Below are 12,159 nucleotides of genomic sequence, written 5' to 3'. Positions count from 1 at the left end.
GAGCACTTTGGAAGCTCTAACCACCCAGCACCACCTCTGTCTCCTTGCTGGGGTACTGTTACCAGCCCCATTTTACAGTTAAGGAAAAGAATGCTCAGAGAGGTTCAGCAACTTTCCAAAGGTCACAGAGCTAGTAATCCAGGTCTTAATTGAGACAAGCAATGGAAACCCAACATGAACACAATTCCTGACACCTAGTCTCTTGCCTTCCCCTCCGACTACCGGACGCAGGCATTTCTGAGGCTCCACGGGGTTCAGGAACAAAACAGCCACAGCCCTGGGTGCTCTCTGGCTCCAGCAAACCCTGGCACACCAAGCAAAAGGCCTCTTTCAGGCAGAAGAAACAAACAGGGCTTAAGCAAAGTGAGAGTGGATGGTCCTGAGCAATGAAAGCGCCTCTGTTTCACTGCCTGAATTCTGCTTGTGGAGACTTTGGGAAGGAGGGATTTTTCTCAGCAGAGGAGTGAGAAATCTGCAACCTGGTCAATTTTCCAGCAAAAGAGGTGCCAGGAAAAGAAGTAGGAGAAAGTACACACACAGAGGCGGCTCTCCATTTGAGCTGAGAGAATTCTCTGGCCCAGGGCCCCAGGCCCTTGCCCAAGGTTCCCCTGCCTCCCTCTTCCTCTTAACTGTGGTCAACAACCCAGCCCCCCAGGTTATCAGAGGATGCGACAGGCCACTCCAGTTTGTTGCTGACAAAGTACACATGTGCAAGTCCATGCCCCTCCAGCACGTAATTTTGGGGGACCTGAACTAAAATCCAGAGAGCTGTGTGACACTGAGGCAGTGGTGTTGCCTCTCTGGCACCCAGATGCCTCATCTGGATAAGGGAAAAAACCTGAGCGAGCATGAACCAGATAGTCCCTCGCAGCTAGGCCACATGAGGATTCCCCAAAGCGCAGGAAGTTATGGGAAGGCTTCTATGGCCTCATCAGCCTTTTCCTCCCAACTCCCCCAACCCCATATCATCCACCTGAACCCTTCTCCATCACCCACATATAGCTGACCTCTGCCAGAAAAGCCAAGTGTTACTGTACAGACACAGATGCCCTCTGCAGACACAAATAACCTACTGCACAAAGCCAAAAAAAAAAAAAAAAAAAAAAGGAGCTTCCACCAGGACAAACTCAGAGGTTGCTGGGAGAAAACCTGAACAGAGCTCCAGGTTGATGGACCCACAAGCGACAAGAAGCCAGTGCGGGGTGACTCCCTCCATGGCCAGCCAGGTGCCTGAGCTTTTATGGCTTCCCTTTTCTGGGCAGAGGCATCCAATACACCTGGGGACTGAGACTTAACTGCCATAGTTTAGCAATTCTAAACAAACAGGTCCAAGAACAGCAAAAGTTTCAAAAAGGGACAAACTGTTCATCAGGACTGTAGCAGTCTTCTACTGCTGCTGCAACAAACTGCCACAAATTTGATGGCTTGAAAGGACATCTATGTACCTACTGACAGTTTTTTGGTTTTTTTTTTTTTTTAATTTATGATAGTCACAGAGAGAGAGAGAGAGAGAGAGAGAGAGAGAGAGAAAGAGAGAGAGGCAGAGACACAGGCAGAGGGAGAAGCTCCATGCACCGGGAGCCTGACGTGGGATTGGATCCCAGGTCTCCAGGATCGTGCCCTGGGCCAAAGGCAGGCGCTAAACCGCTGCGCCACCCAGGGATCCCCCCTACTGACAGTTTTATAGGTTAGCAATCTGAAATGGGCTCGTTGGTCCCAGGCAACATGTCAGCAGGGCTGCGCTCCATCCTGGGGCTCTGGGGAAAAACATGTAGCCAAGCTTAGTGGGGTTGTTGGTTGAAATCTGTTTCTTACATTTCCAAGAATGAGATCCTTGTTTCCTTGCTGGGCTGTCCGCTGGGGGCCAGTCTTGGCTCCTAGCAATCCTGTGTTCCTTGTCACAACATCCTTGTCTCAGGGGCCCCTTTTTGGTCCTTGCCTGTGCCCCCCACATCTCAGAGCAACAGCACATTGAAGCCTTCTCATGCCTGGAACCTGTCCTCCCCTTGCTCCACATCTTTAGAGCCTCCTCTTCCTCTTCTGCTTTAAGGGCCCGTGTGATTACACTCACCTAATCCAAGACAATCTCCCTGTCTTAAAGTCATATGATCAGTAACCTTAAATCCAACTGCAAGCCTTTTTGTGACAGAACCTAGGTTAGTACTGGACTGATTAAACCAAGGGACAGCCATCTTGAAAGAAGGACTTTAGAATTTTTGCCTCCCACAAGGGCCTTTGGTTCCGAAAGCACAGTACACTTCAGGAGCCCCTGTGTTGCCCCAAGCCTGGTGAGAAGGTAAACCAGAGTCAGCCCAGACCCTCTCAGCCCCACAGGAAGGTGATTTAGACCCAAAACTGGGGACCAAACAGGCCTGAATTCAGTCCTGACTCTGCCACCATCCACTAACTCCCCGATCAAGTTCCAAAATGTCCCTCATCCATAAAATGCAGGTGCCACCTACTGGTTGTCAAGCAGCTAGAAGAAGAGGACACGATGAAAACAGATGGCCTGCCAGGCCTGGACAAGAGTCTAAGCATTAGCACTTGAACATACAGTGGAGGCATATTTATAACACACTGTTTTTCTCTCAAGAATGCGCACACGGGGCCAGGTAACTTGCAGGCTATGGACTCAGGGCACCCACTCCCGGGCCCGGACCCTCACTGGAGGCTGACTCACTCACAAAGGTCCCTGGCTAAGATGCGACAGGCACAAGGCGCACCCCACTCTCAGGCCAGCCATGCAACAGCTGTTTCTCTGAGCAAACTGCTGGGTGCTTCAAAGGTGGTGAGACCTATATACGCTATTTCAGAACGCAAACAGCCTCAGCACTCCTGTCATTGTAAAAGGAGCCCACAGGCCTGGCCCTCGGCTTGGTAATTTACATGCATGATCTTGTTTATTGCTCACCAACCTATAAAAGTAATATCAGTATCTGCCTTTTACAGGAGAGGAACAGCCTCAGAGAGATTAAATAACTTGTCCAGGATTTGAACCTAGATCTGAATGGCACTAAAGACACTGCTCTATTACAGTTGTGAGTAATCCTGTGTGACTGTGTCGTTCACGGTCAAGTGAAGAATCATATCCCACATGATCTCTCACCACTGACCCTTCTCCTACATCTGTCCACTGTCACTCAAAACCACCCTCCTGGGGTACCTGGGAGGCACAGTCAGTTAAGCATCCACCTCTTGGTTTCAGCTCGGGTTGTGATCCCGGGGTCATGAGATCGAATGCCATGTTGGGCTCCACACTCAGCATGGAGGCTGCTTAAAACTCTCTCTTCCTCTCCCTCTGCCCACCCCACCCCCAAAAACAAAACAAAAAATAACTCTCTTGCCATAAGGGGGCAAACAAACTCAAAGTGAAGACCCCACTGAAGCCACTCAAGTGCACATAAGAAATATGTACACCCCCCCATAGCCAGCCCAAGATGGGGTCTGATCTCTGGGGCCATGCCAAGCAGGCGGGCAGACAGCTGAGGGGCAACCACAGAAGTCCGGTCCTACTTTACTTCTCCATCTTACTGCTCTCTCCCTACCTCATTTGGTCTTTCTGCCATTCCCAGGAGCCCCAGCCAGCTCCTTAAATAACTGAACAAGCAGCTAAGTAGTGGGGAATATTATGCACAATTGGAACAGTTGGAGGATGAGGAGGGGGTGAGTTGCAGTTTTGCAGCGATGGTGCCACGTGAGAGAAAGACCACAGGGGCCCAGAAGCAGCCACTGACCCCGCAGGATGATACAACTCACTGCAGGCTTTCCCACGCTGGAAGCCCTTTGCCCCATCAAACCGAACCAGTGCTAGAGCCTGCTGGAGCCGTTCTCATTTAGTGAAGCACGGGGTGGGGGACACGGCTAAGTGCCTTGCCCAAAGTTTCATCTTGGATAAGAGCAGAAGTGGGACTGGGAAGCACTTCTTATTTACACAAAAACATCAACTACCGTTACACCACACCATAAAGGGAAGGAGACATCCTGGAAGAGAGCAGGTGGGACAACCCGCAGAATGAGAAAGAACATTTGGAGGAGTCGGTGTCAGCCACCACAGCCAGGAAGTCAGCCACTCCGGGCCACCCCAAGGCACAGGAAAGGAGATGCCATATGGTCTCAAGGATGACTGTCAGGGCCTCTTGTGGCCTCTTATGAGAAGTCTGGAAAAGGGGCCCTGGAAAGGGAGAGGCCAGGACTAGGGACAGCTGGGGACTGCAGGCGGGCACTGTCATGGTTTCCACCAGCAAGGCCACTGAAGGTGTGGACTAGGAGCCGCACTCAAGTGCCTACCATGCGTGTCTTTCTCCCTGGCACCCACTTTCCCATGCTCTCATGCTCACACACACACACACGCACATGTACACACATGAAATAAATGCCATTTTCAAGGCTGTACCATTCTCTGCTTCCAAAGAAAGTGAATCCCTCTAACAGCTTCTAAAAGAAAATCAAGAATCAAAGAAAATGTTTATAACTCCAGAAAAAAATCTGGTGTCTGGTCCTATCGCTCAGCCTTGTCTTTTCTAAACCTTGAACAGAAGCAAACCCACCCACACACAGCACTGCCCCCCAGTCAATGTTATGAAGGACAGGCCCCTTTCATAGATTGGGTCTCATGAATGAAAACTGCTGTCGTGTGACCAGATCCCCCAGTTTCCAAAAATAACCCTGCTGCACTGGAGAGAGCAGAAATGCCCAGCCATGCTGCCTCCCAGCCCTGTCTCCCAGAAGGAGGCAGTCAAGGGAATAAAAGACTGAGCTGACAGCCTTACGTAACAGTCCCAGCTCTCCCTAGCTGGCGGCTGCAGATTTATAACACGCCAGAAATAGCTACCTCTCCTGCAAAAGGGGACCGGCCTGGGAGGCTGAGCAGCAGAGCCTCGCCTACAGCCTGCCTCTCCCCTTTGGTCTCCCCTTTGGTTCCTCCATAGAGGAACCTTTCTATGCCTTCCAGCACAAAGCGAGTTCAGTGAGCCCACAGCCAGGGCCTTGCACAGACATGTGTCACCTGAGACCTGCCAGCCCCAAATGCTGGAGAAGACATTCAAAGCATAGCTGTGGGTCCCTCAGAGACAGCACTCCCAGGCCAGGGGAGGAACAGTAACTCTAGTATGTTGCTCTGCAGAGAAGCTTCTCCAGCACAACAGAGTCGCTTTGCACTCCCAGATCAACTCAGGACAGAGAGTGGCCTTTGGACACTTTCTCCTGCCAGCCACTGGAGTAGGAGGCCAGCCTGACAGGTGGCAGGCCCTGCCCCCACTTCAAATCCCAATCAGAAAATCTGAAACGGAGGCAGCAGAGATCTTCACATTACCAGGACACCAGGAGGAGTCTGGAGGCTGGCCAAAGCTGAGGAGGGTGGCAAGAGTGGTAACCTCATCCAAAAATCACTGTGGGATGGCTTGCTGGCAATCTCTGAGATTCCAGGCTGGAGGGCTGCTGCTATTAACAGGAAATGCTCCCTGAGAAGAGCCAGATGTCCTCATCAGAAAGCCCTGCAGCCCAAATGCATGTGTCATCACTTCGAAGGAGCATGGGGTCTCTGGGGAGCAAAAAATGTGGATTGGAAGAGAGTGTAGATCCTTGGAGAAGGCAAGCCCACAAGGCCTTACCTGCCCTTTCAATGTATAGGCCTGAATTAGTAATAAACCTTGCCCAGGTCAGAATAGCAGCTGCCAAGCTGTCATGCTCCGGGATAAAGTTAATACAGTAACCAGAATGGGAAGGAGGCCCAGGAATGTGAGACAAGGGTGGGAAATGAGGGGAGAAGGAAGTTCTCTGTGCATGACCTCTCCTAAGGTCCTGGCTTTTACTGCACTCACTCCCTGGGAGGAGTCTGGCTTTAAAAAAAAAAAAAAATCATAATGGTCTCAACAAGGAAAAGAGTATTAATGGCTCCTAGTTACTGCAGAATGACCATGTGCCTGGCCAGGCTGGGTGCCTTACCCCCAGAAGCGGTGACATAAAACTCACAGAGGCCTAAGGAGGCTGCACAGGAGCCCCTGTCAGCTTGCTGATGGTGAAAGTGGGGCTAGCAAAAACTTGCCCACAGTCCAGAACCTGGAGGTAGGACTGGTATTGAACCCAAGCCTGTTTACAAAGCATGCAGCAAATGTGTTGCACACAGCAAATGCCAAAAAATGTATAAGATAAACATCAGCTTTGTTCATGGTATTCCTCTCTTACCACTTACATAGAGCTGAAGTTTTTCAGAATGGTGAGGACATAAGAAGAGCATCCTTCAGGAAAAAGAAATTAATATTACAAGATAATACCAATTTTGCGACAAATGCATTCAAAAAAATCATGATCATTTTACACTAAAAAATGTTAACATCCCCAGCAAAAATGCTTATGTATGAATCTTTCTTTTTTTTTTTTAAGATTTTGTTTATTTATTCATGAGAGACACAGAGAGAGAGGCAGAGACACAGGCATAGGGAGAAGCAGGCTCCATGCAAGGAGCCCAATGTGGGACTCGATCCCAGGTCTCCAGGATTACACCCTGGGCAGAAGGCGGCACTAAACCGCTGAGCCACCCAGGCTGCCCTGTATGAATCTTTAATAAAGGAAATTCAGTAAGTTTTCAGGAGAAAAAAATCACACAAAAAAATCAAAGAAATTTTTAAAAAAATCAAAGAAATGACAATTAAAACATGAAATACTATCTTATCTATCAAATAGGCACACCTCTCCCCCACCCCCAGAGCCTACACTGCTAACAAGGGTGCAGATAATGAGCTAGGTCACATCCAGGGGCATGCATCAAAAGCAATTCCACTTCTACAAGTATTTCCTAGGGAAAAATCACAACTGTGTTCGGACAGAGAACTTTCTCCTTAGCACTGAACAGAGAACAGCTAGTATGAAAATGTCTAATAATATGGATCTCAAGTCAATAAATTAGCATGGCCCACTCATATAGCACATTTGTACACTTCTGACCATAACACCATTTCTAATATCAGTGCAGAGAGACATATGGTGGCCAAGCCAAGATACTCAGGACAGACTAGGTGGGAAAATGGCAGACTACAAAAGTAGGTGCAGAATACAGGGTATCTGTTTTAATAAAAATGCAACACAGGCAAATATAATAAGGATAAGTCATCTTCATAGGCGTCCCAACCTTGTGCCCCAGCCCCACCCACAGAACTACACCCAACAGTCCTCTGCTACCCCTCCCTTATTAGGTCCCTGGCTGCCCTCCCGCATGACAGTGTGGTCCTCACCTCTCGATGGCTGGTGGAGCTTTAGCACCACTGCACCATCCCAGATGCCCACACTCATGAACAGCCTGAATATAAGTACATTTTCTTACCACAGCCAGAGGAACACCACAGGAACAAATGCATTTCTAACAGCACTTCTCCTATAAGCTCAATTTCTTTGAAAGAGTCACCATTAGTCACTGTGTGAAGTTGGGCAAGTTAATGTTAGCCTCTATAAGTCTCAGTTCTCTCCTCTGTAAAATGGAACATTGTAACAGTTCCTAACTGTACAGGGCTGTCCTAAGGATTAAATGAGATAATAGTTAAATGAGATAATATGGTCAAATCAAATGAACTCTAAGCACACAGAATAAATGCTCAGTGACAGCTCCGCTAATGGGAGTTAACTTGTTGGGAAAGTGGGGACCCTATTTCAGAGAGCATTTCATATATATATATATATATATATATATATATATATATATATGGAAAAATATATAAAAACATAAAAATTCAAGTACACATGGCTTATAGTCTATGCTTTATATCATATGGACAGAAGCTGATTAAAATGAAGGCTCATTTCTGTTCACTGCTGTGTCTTCAGTGTCTGGAATATAATAAAGGTTCTGTCAATGTGGAAAATTAGATGACTCACCCAACTGAATATAACCAACCCAAACTTCTGACTTAATTACAACTACATAACAAGCTAATCACAATTGTGGTGAATATAAAGGACAATGTATTTGCACTAAGTCATCTGTCATATTAGAATGAGAAGGGAATGTTTGAGGGGCTTCCTGAATGAAAGAATTAAGGTCAGTTTCCGAAACTGACCCACAGAACCTGACAGCTTGAAAGAAGAAAAAAAAATTCTCACCTAAGCATCAAAGGAGGGCAGAAAATTTTTATTTTCAACTGTATTTTTGAATAAAGCTTCCTTTCCATTTCCATATCAGCTTCTCAATGTGCACCAAACTACAATGAAATCATAGCCTTGTGTTTTTGAAAACAGATTCCGTAGCTATAGTAACAGAAGTTGTCACTATTCTGACTTCACTTGCAGGATCAACTGAGAAGAAACAGCTCTCAGCTTGGACACAGCTAATCAGCTCTAGAGATTGTTCTTTTCAATAAAATGTGCTTAACCATAATTAATAAAGCCCTTAAACTCTAAATTCTCTGGACAAGTTGTACCACATAAAAGTTCCTTTAGCTAACGATTCATGCTTAGGCACATACACACAAAAATACCCTATTCCTAGGTTTATTCATTCTAAATAATCCCCCAAGAGGAAAGTGAATGGTCCACATTAAAAATCAGATTCTGGACTTAAACCATCCTGCCAGCAAAGAAGAAATTTTCTATAAAACGTTAAAATAGGCATCTGCCCAGAAGTGGGAAACCATGACTCAATTTTTATCCACTTTTAGTAAGTAATCCAAAACAGACTTTGGGATTACTCAAGAAGTAGCACAAATAATTAGGAATGTATGGCATTGAGAGCAGAAGCCAAAAGTTTCTGTATGAGAATATCACAGAAGGCAGTGAGGTCAGAGACCATAGATACCAAGGGGCTAAAAGGAAGCACATTCTCTCCCCCCAGGAAAAAGCACCCAGGGGTGACTGGGTGACTCAGTTGGTTAAGTATCTGACTCTCGATTTCGGCTCAGGTCTTGATCTCAAGGTCATGAGTTCAAGCCCCATGCTGGGCTCCAGGCTGGACATGGAGCCTACTTAAAACACACACACACACACACACATACACACAGCACCCAATTAGTCTTTCTGAAATTAACAGAGCTGCCACTAGGGAATTTTTTGAACAGCAATGAACACACTAAATGAATAAAAATAGCTAGTTTGCAGTCATCATGTAGTTTCAGGGATGATAATATCTCCTTAGGGTGAAGGGGCCATGATAACCACAACACACAGAGGTAATAGCAAGATAGGAAACAGGAGGAAACATACTGGCTAGGAACTAGATGGGTCAGGGGCGGGGAGGACTGAGTCATCTCCAAGCAAGGAAGCAATAATTCCTCACTGGTCCCCGCCAGTCACTGCCCTTAGGGGTGCCAACAGTGGAGGTCCCACAGAGGCACCAATTCTGCACTGTTCATGACCCCACTTTGGGGGATCAATCCCCACATGCCACTTTCCCAAGTTGGGCTCCTCCTCTCCCTTATCTTTCCAGTACAAGTGGCATCTGTCCACGACCTTGGTGAGTCTAACACACCCCGGACCTTCTTCTTCATAACTGCAAGTTTAACAGCAAACACAAGGAAGACAGCTTACTCACAACTTCAAAACCACACCACCCACATGGCCCTGGGAGAACTGATGGGGTCACATTTTCACAACTCTATTTTATCTGGCCTATACTGTGTTGTTAATGTTTGAACTAATTGCCAAGTGTTAAAAGTCAAAAAGTCTTCACATTAAAAAAAATCTGGATTTCTCAGCTCCCCGATAAGTTTGAAGATCTGGCAACATCAGGTTCACAGTCCTAAGAAGCGGAAGTTGGTCTGGAATAGGGAGCCAGTACCCTCCATCTGCCATAGTCGCCACCACTCCCCTGGTATCTGATGCCCAGCTGGTTTACCTCTTTGTGTTACCTGCTTGGCCTCTACCAGCATGTTATACAGTAACAAAGGCAACGCTCTGGAATAGCTTTGCCTTTTTTTTTTTTTTTTTTTTTTTTTATGATAGTCACAGAGAGAGAGAGAGAGGCAGAGACACAGGCAGAGGGAGAAGCAGGCTCCATGCACCGGGAGCCCGATGTGGGATTCGATCCCGGGTCTCCAGGATTGCTCCCTGGGCCAAAGGCAGGTGCCAAACTGCTGCGCCACCCAGGGATCCCTAGCTTTGCCTTTAATACAGGATGAGTCCGATCTTGGGAGGTTCCCTTTTTTCTATCATTTTGCAAAATTCCAATCTCTGGAAAAGGGACTAGTTTTAAATAAATTCCTGGTTAGCTTATTGTTTATACTTGTAATAGAGAATGTATAACCCAACATAAAAGTTTTTAAAGAAATCCTTAAGCTTCCCACAATGAAAATTTTCTTCATCAAACTCTACGATTTAATTTACAATCAGAATTTCATAGGGGAACTCTAGTAGACATTCAAAGACCAAATAATCCCAAGTACATTTACATTATTCCCGGGCACATTAAAAAACAAAAAACAACAAACAAAATGAGAAAACATACACACATCATGGGATCTATTATTTATTCCAGGAGCTGATCAACATTTAAAAATCCATTAATATAATCTACCATATTACTAAGTCTAAGGAGAAGAATGATTATAAATGCAAAAAAACTTCAATATAGTTCAACAACCTATATCTAGTAAAAAATAGTCCACAGGAGCACCTGGGTGGCTCAGTAGTTTGAACATCTGCCTTTGGCTGGGGTCATGAGCCCAGGGCTCTGGTACCTCCATTACTATGTAACAATATGTTGGGGGTGTCAGCTAACACAATTAGACAAAAGAACAATTAGCAGCATCAGAATGAGAAAAGAAGTAGTAAAATGGCCTCTTTGTAGATGATATGATTATAATATCTAGAACAAGAGAAATAATAAATAAAGGAAGTTGGTAAAGTAGCAAGATATATTAGCACTAAAGTCAACAGCCTTCATATCCACGAACAATAACCAGTTGGAAGATACAAAAGCAGATGAAATCCCATATAGGACGGCAAAATAAACCACTCTGAAATAAACTAAATAAGTTATATGTACAACATAAGAGAACATTTTAAAAAATCATGCAAAGTTATTCACCATGACACAAATTATAAGAGGGAAACATCAGAAGCAGCCTAAACATTTATATAAAAGTTTGTTCAACCAAACAATGGAATCCCACACAACGGTAAAGAAAAAAAAATATATCTACAAGGAAGATCTCCATAAACAGATTACAAAATAGTCTCTGGAATATATTGCTAATTGCAAGAAGAAAGTTATACAAGGTTACTACTTTTTGTACAAGAAAGAAGGGGAAATAAAACATTCACATACAAGTTGCTGTGGTTTTTTTTTTTTTTTTTAAGATTTTATTTATCTTAAATGGGGGGAAAACAAGCTGGGGGAGGGTCAGAAGGAGAGAAGCAGGCTCCCGGTTGAGCACTATGTGGGTGGATCCCAGAACCCCGATATCAGGTCACTGAGCTGATGGCAGATGCTGAACCGACTGAGCCACTCAGGCGCCCCATTGCTGTTCATTTTTATATACACAAACACCGGAGGAACAAACAACTGAAAACTAGTTATCTTTCTAGGCGGGTAGGAACAGGGTGAAAGTAATGTGCGCTGTCTCTGGGTGCACTTTTTCCTACGGCTTTGGACTCCAGGTCATGTTAGCATTTTATATAATCAAAAAATTAAGTCAATGAAGATGGGAGATGGATACTGCATGTAAACAGAAGGAAAAGAACACAGTCACAGAACAAATGAGTAACATTAGCACTGGAAGAAGAAATCATCAAAGTCACTCTTGCTCACAATACTCTGTACACACTCAACGAGATACAATCTGAGGACAAAAAGAACTACACAAAACCAATCTTATTTCATAGGTATGTTGATGGTATGAGTGTAGCCAATTTTAAAATTATTTGGGGTGCAATGTGTGAATATGTTGGTGTTGTTATAATCCCAGCTATTGTTAATAACAAGGTGGGTGGGTGGGGATTATTCATTTAATTGGAAGAGCAGGGAAAGTAAAAGTAAGAAAACCCTAAAAAGGTTCAATGTGGGTAGAACTCAAGATGCTAGGGATAGGGCAGCCCGGGTGGCTCAGCGTTTTAGCACCGCCTTCAGCCCAGGGCATGATCCTGGAGGCTAGGGATCAAGTCCCACGTCAGGCTCCCTGCATAGAGCCTGCTTTTCCCTCTGCCTGTGTCTCTGCTTCTGTGTGTGTGTGTGTGTGT

The sequence above is a fragment of the Vulpes lagopus genome, chromosome 19 (genome assembly GCF_018345385.1).
Source record: "Vulpes lagopus strain Blue_001 chromosome 19, ASM1834538v1, whole genome shotgun sequence".
NCBI lineage: Eukaryota > Metazoa > Chordata > Mammalia > Carnivora > Canidae > Vulpes > Vulpes lagopus.
The sequence above is the reverse complement of the archived record's forward strand: the minus strand, read 5'-3'. Positions refer to the sequence as shown.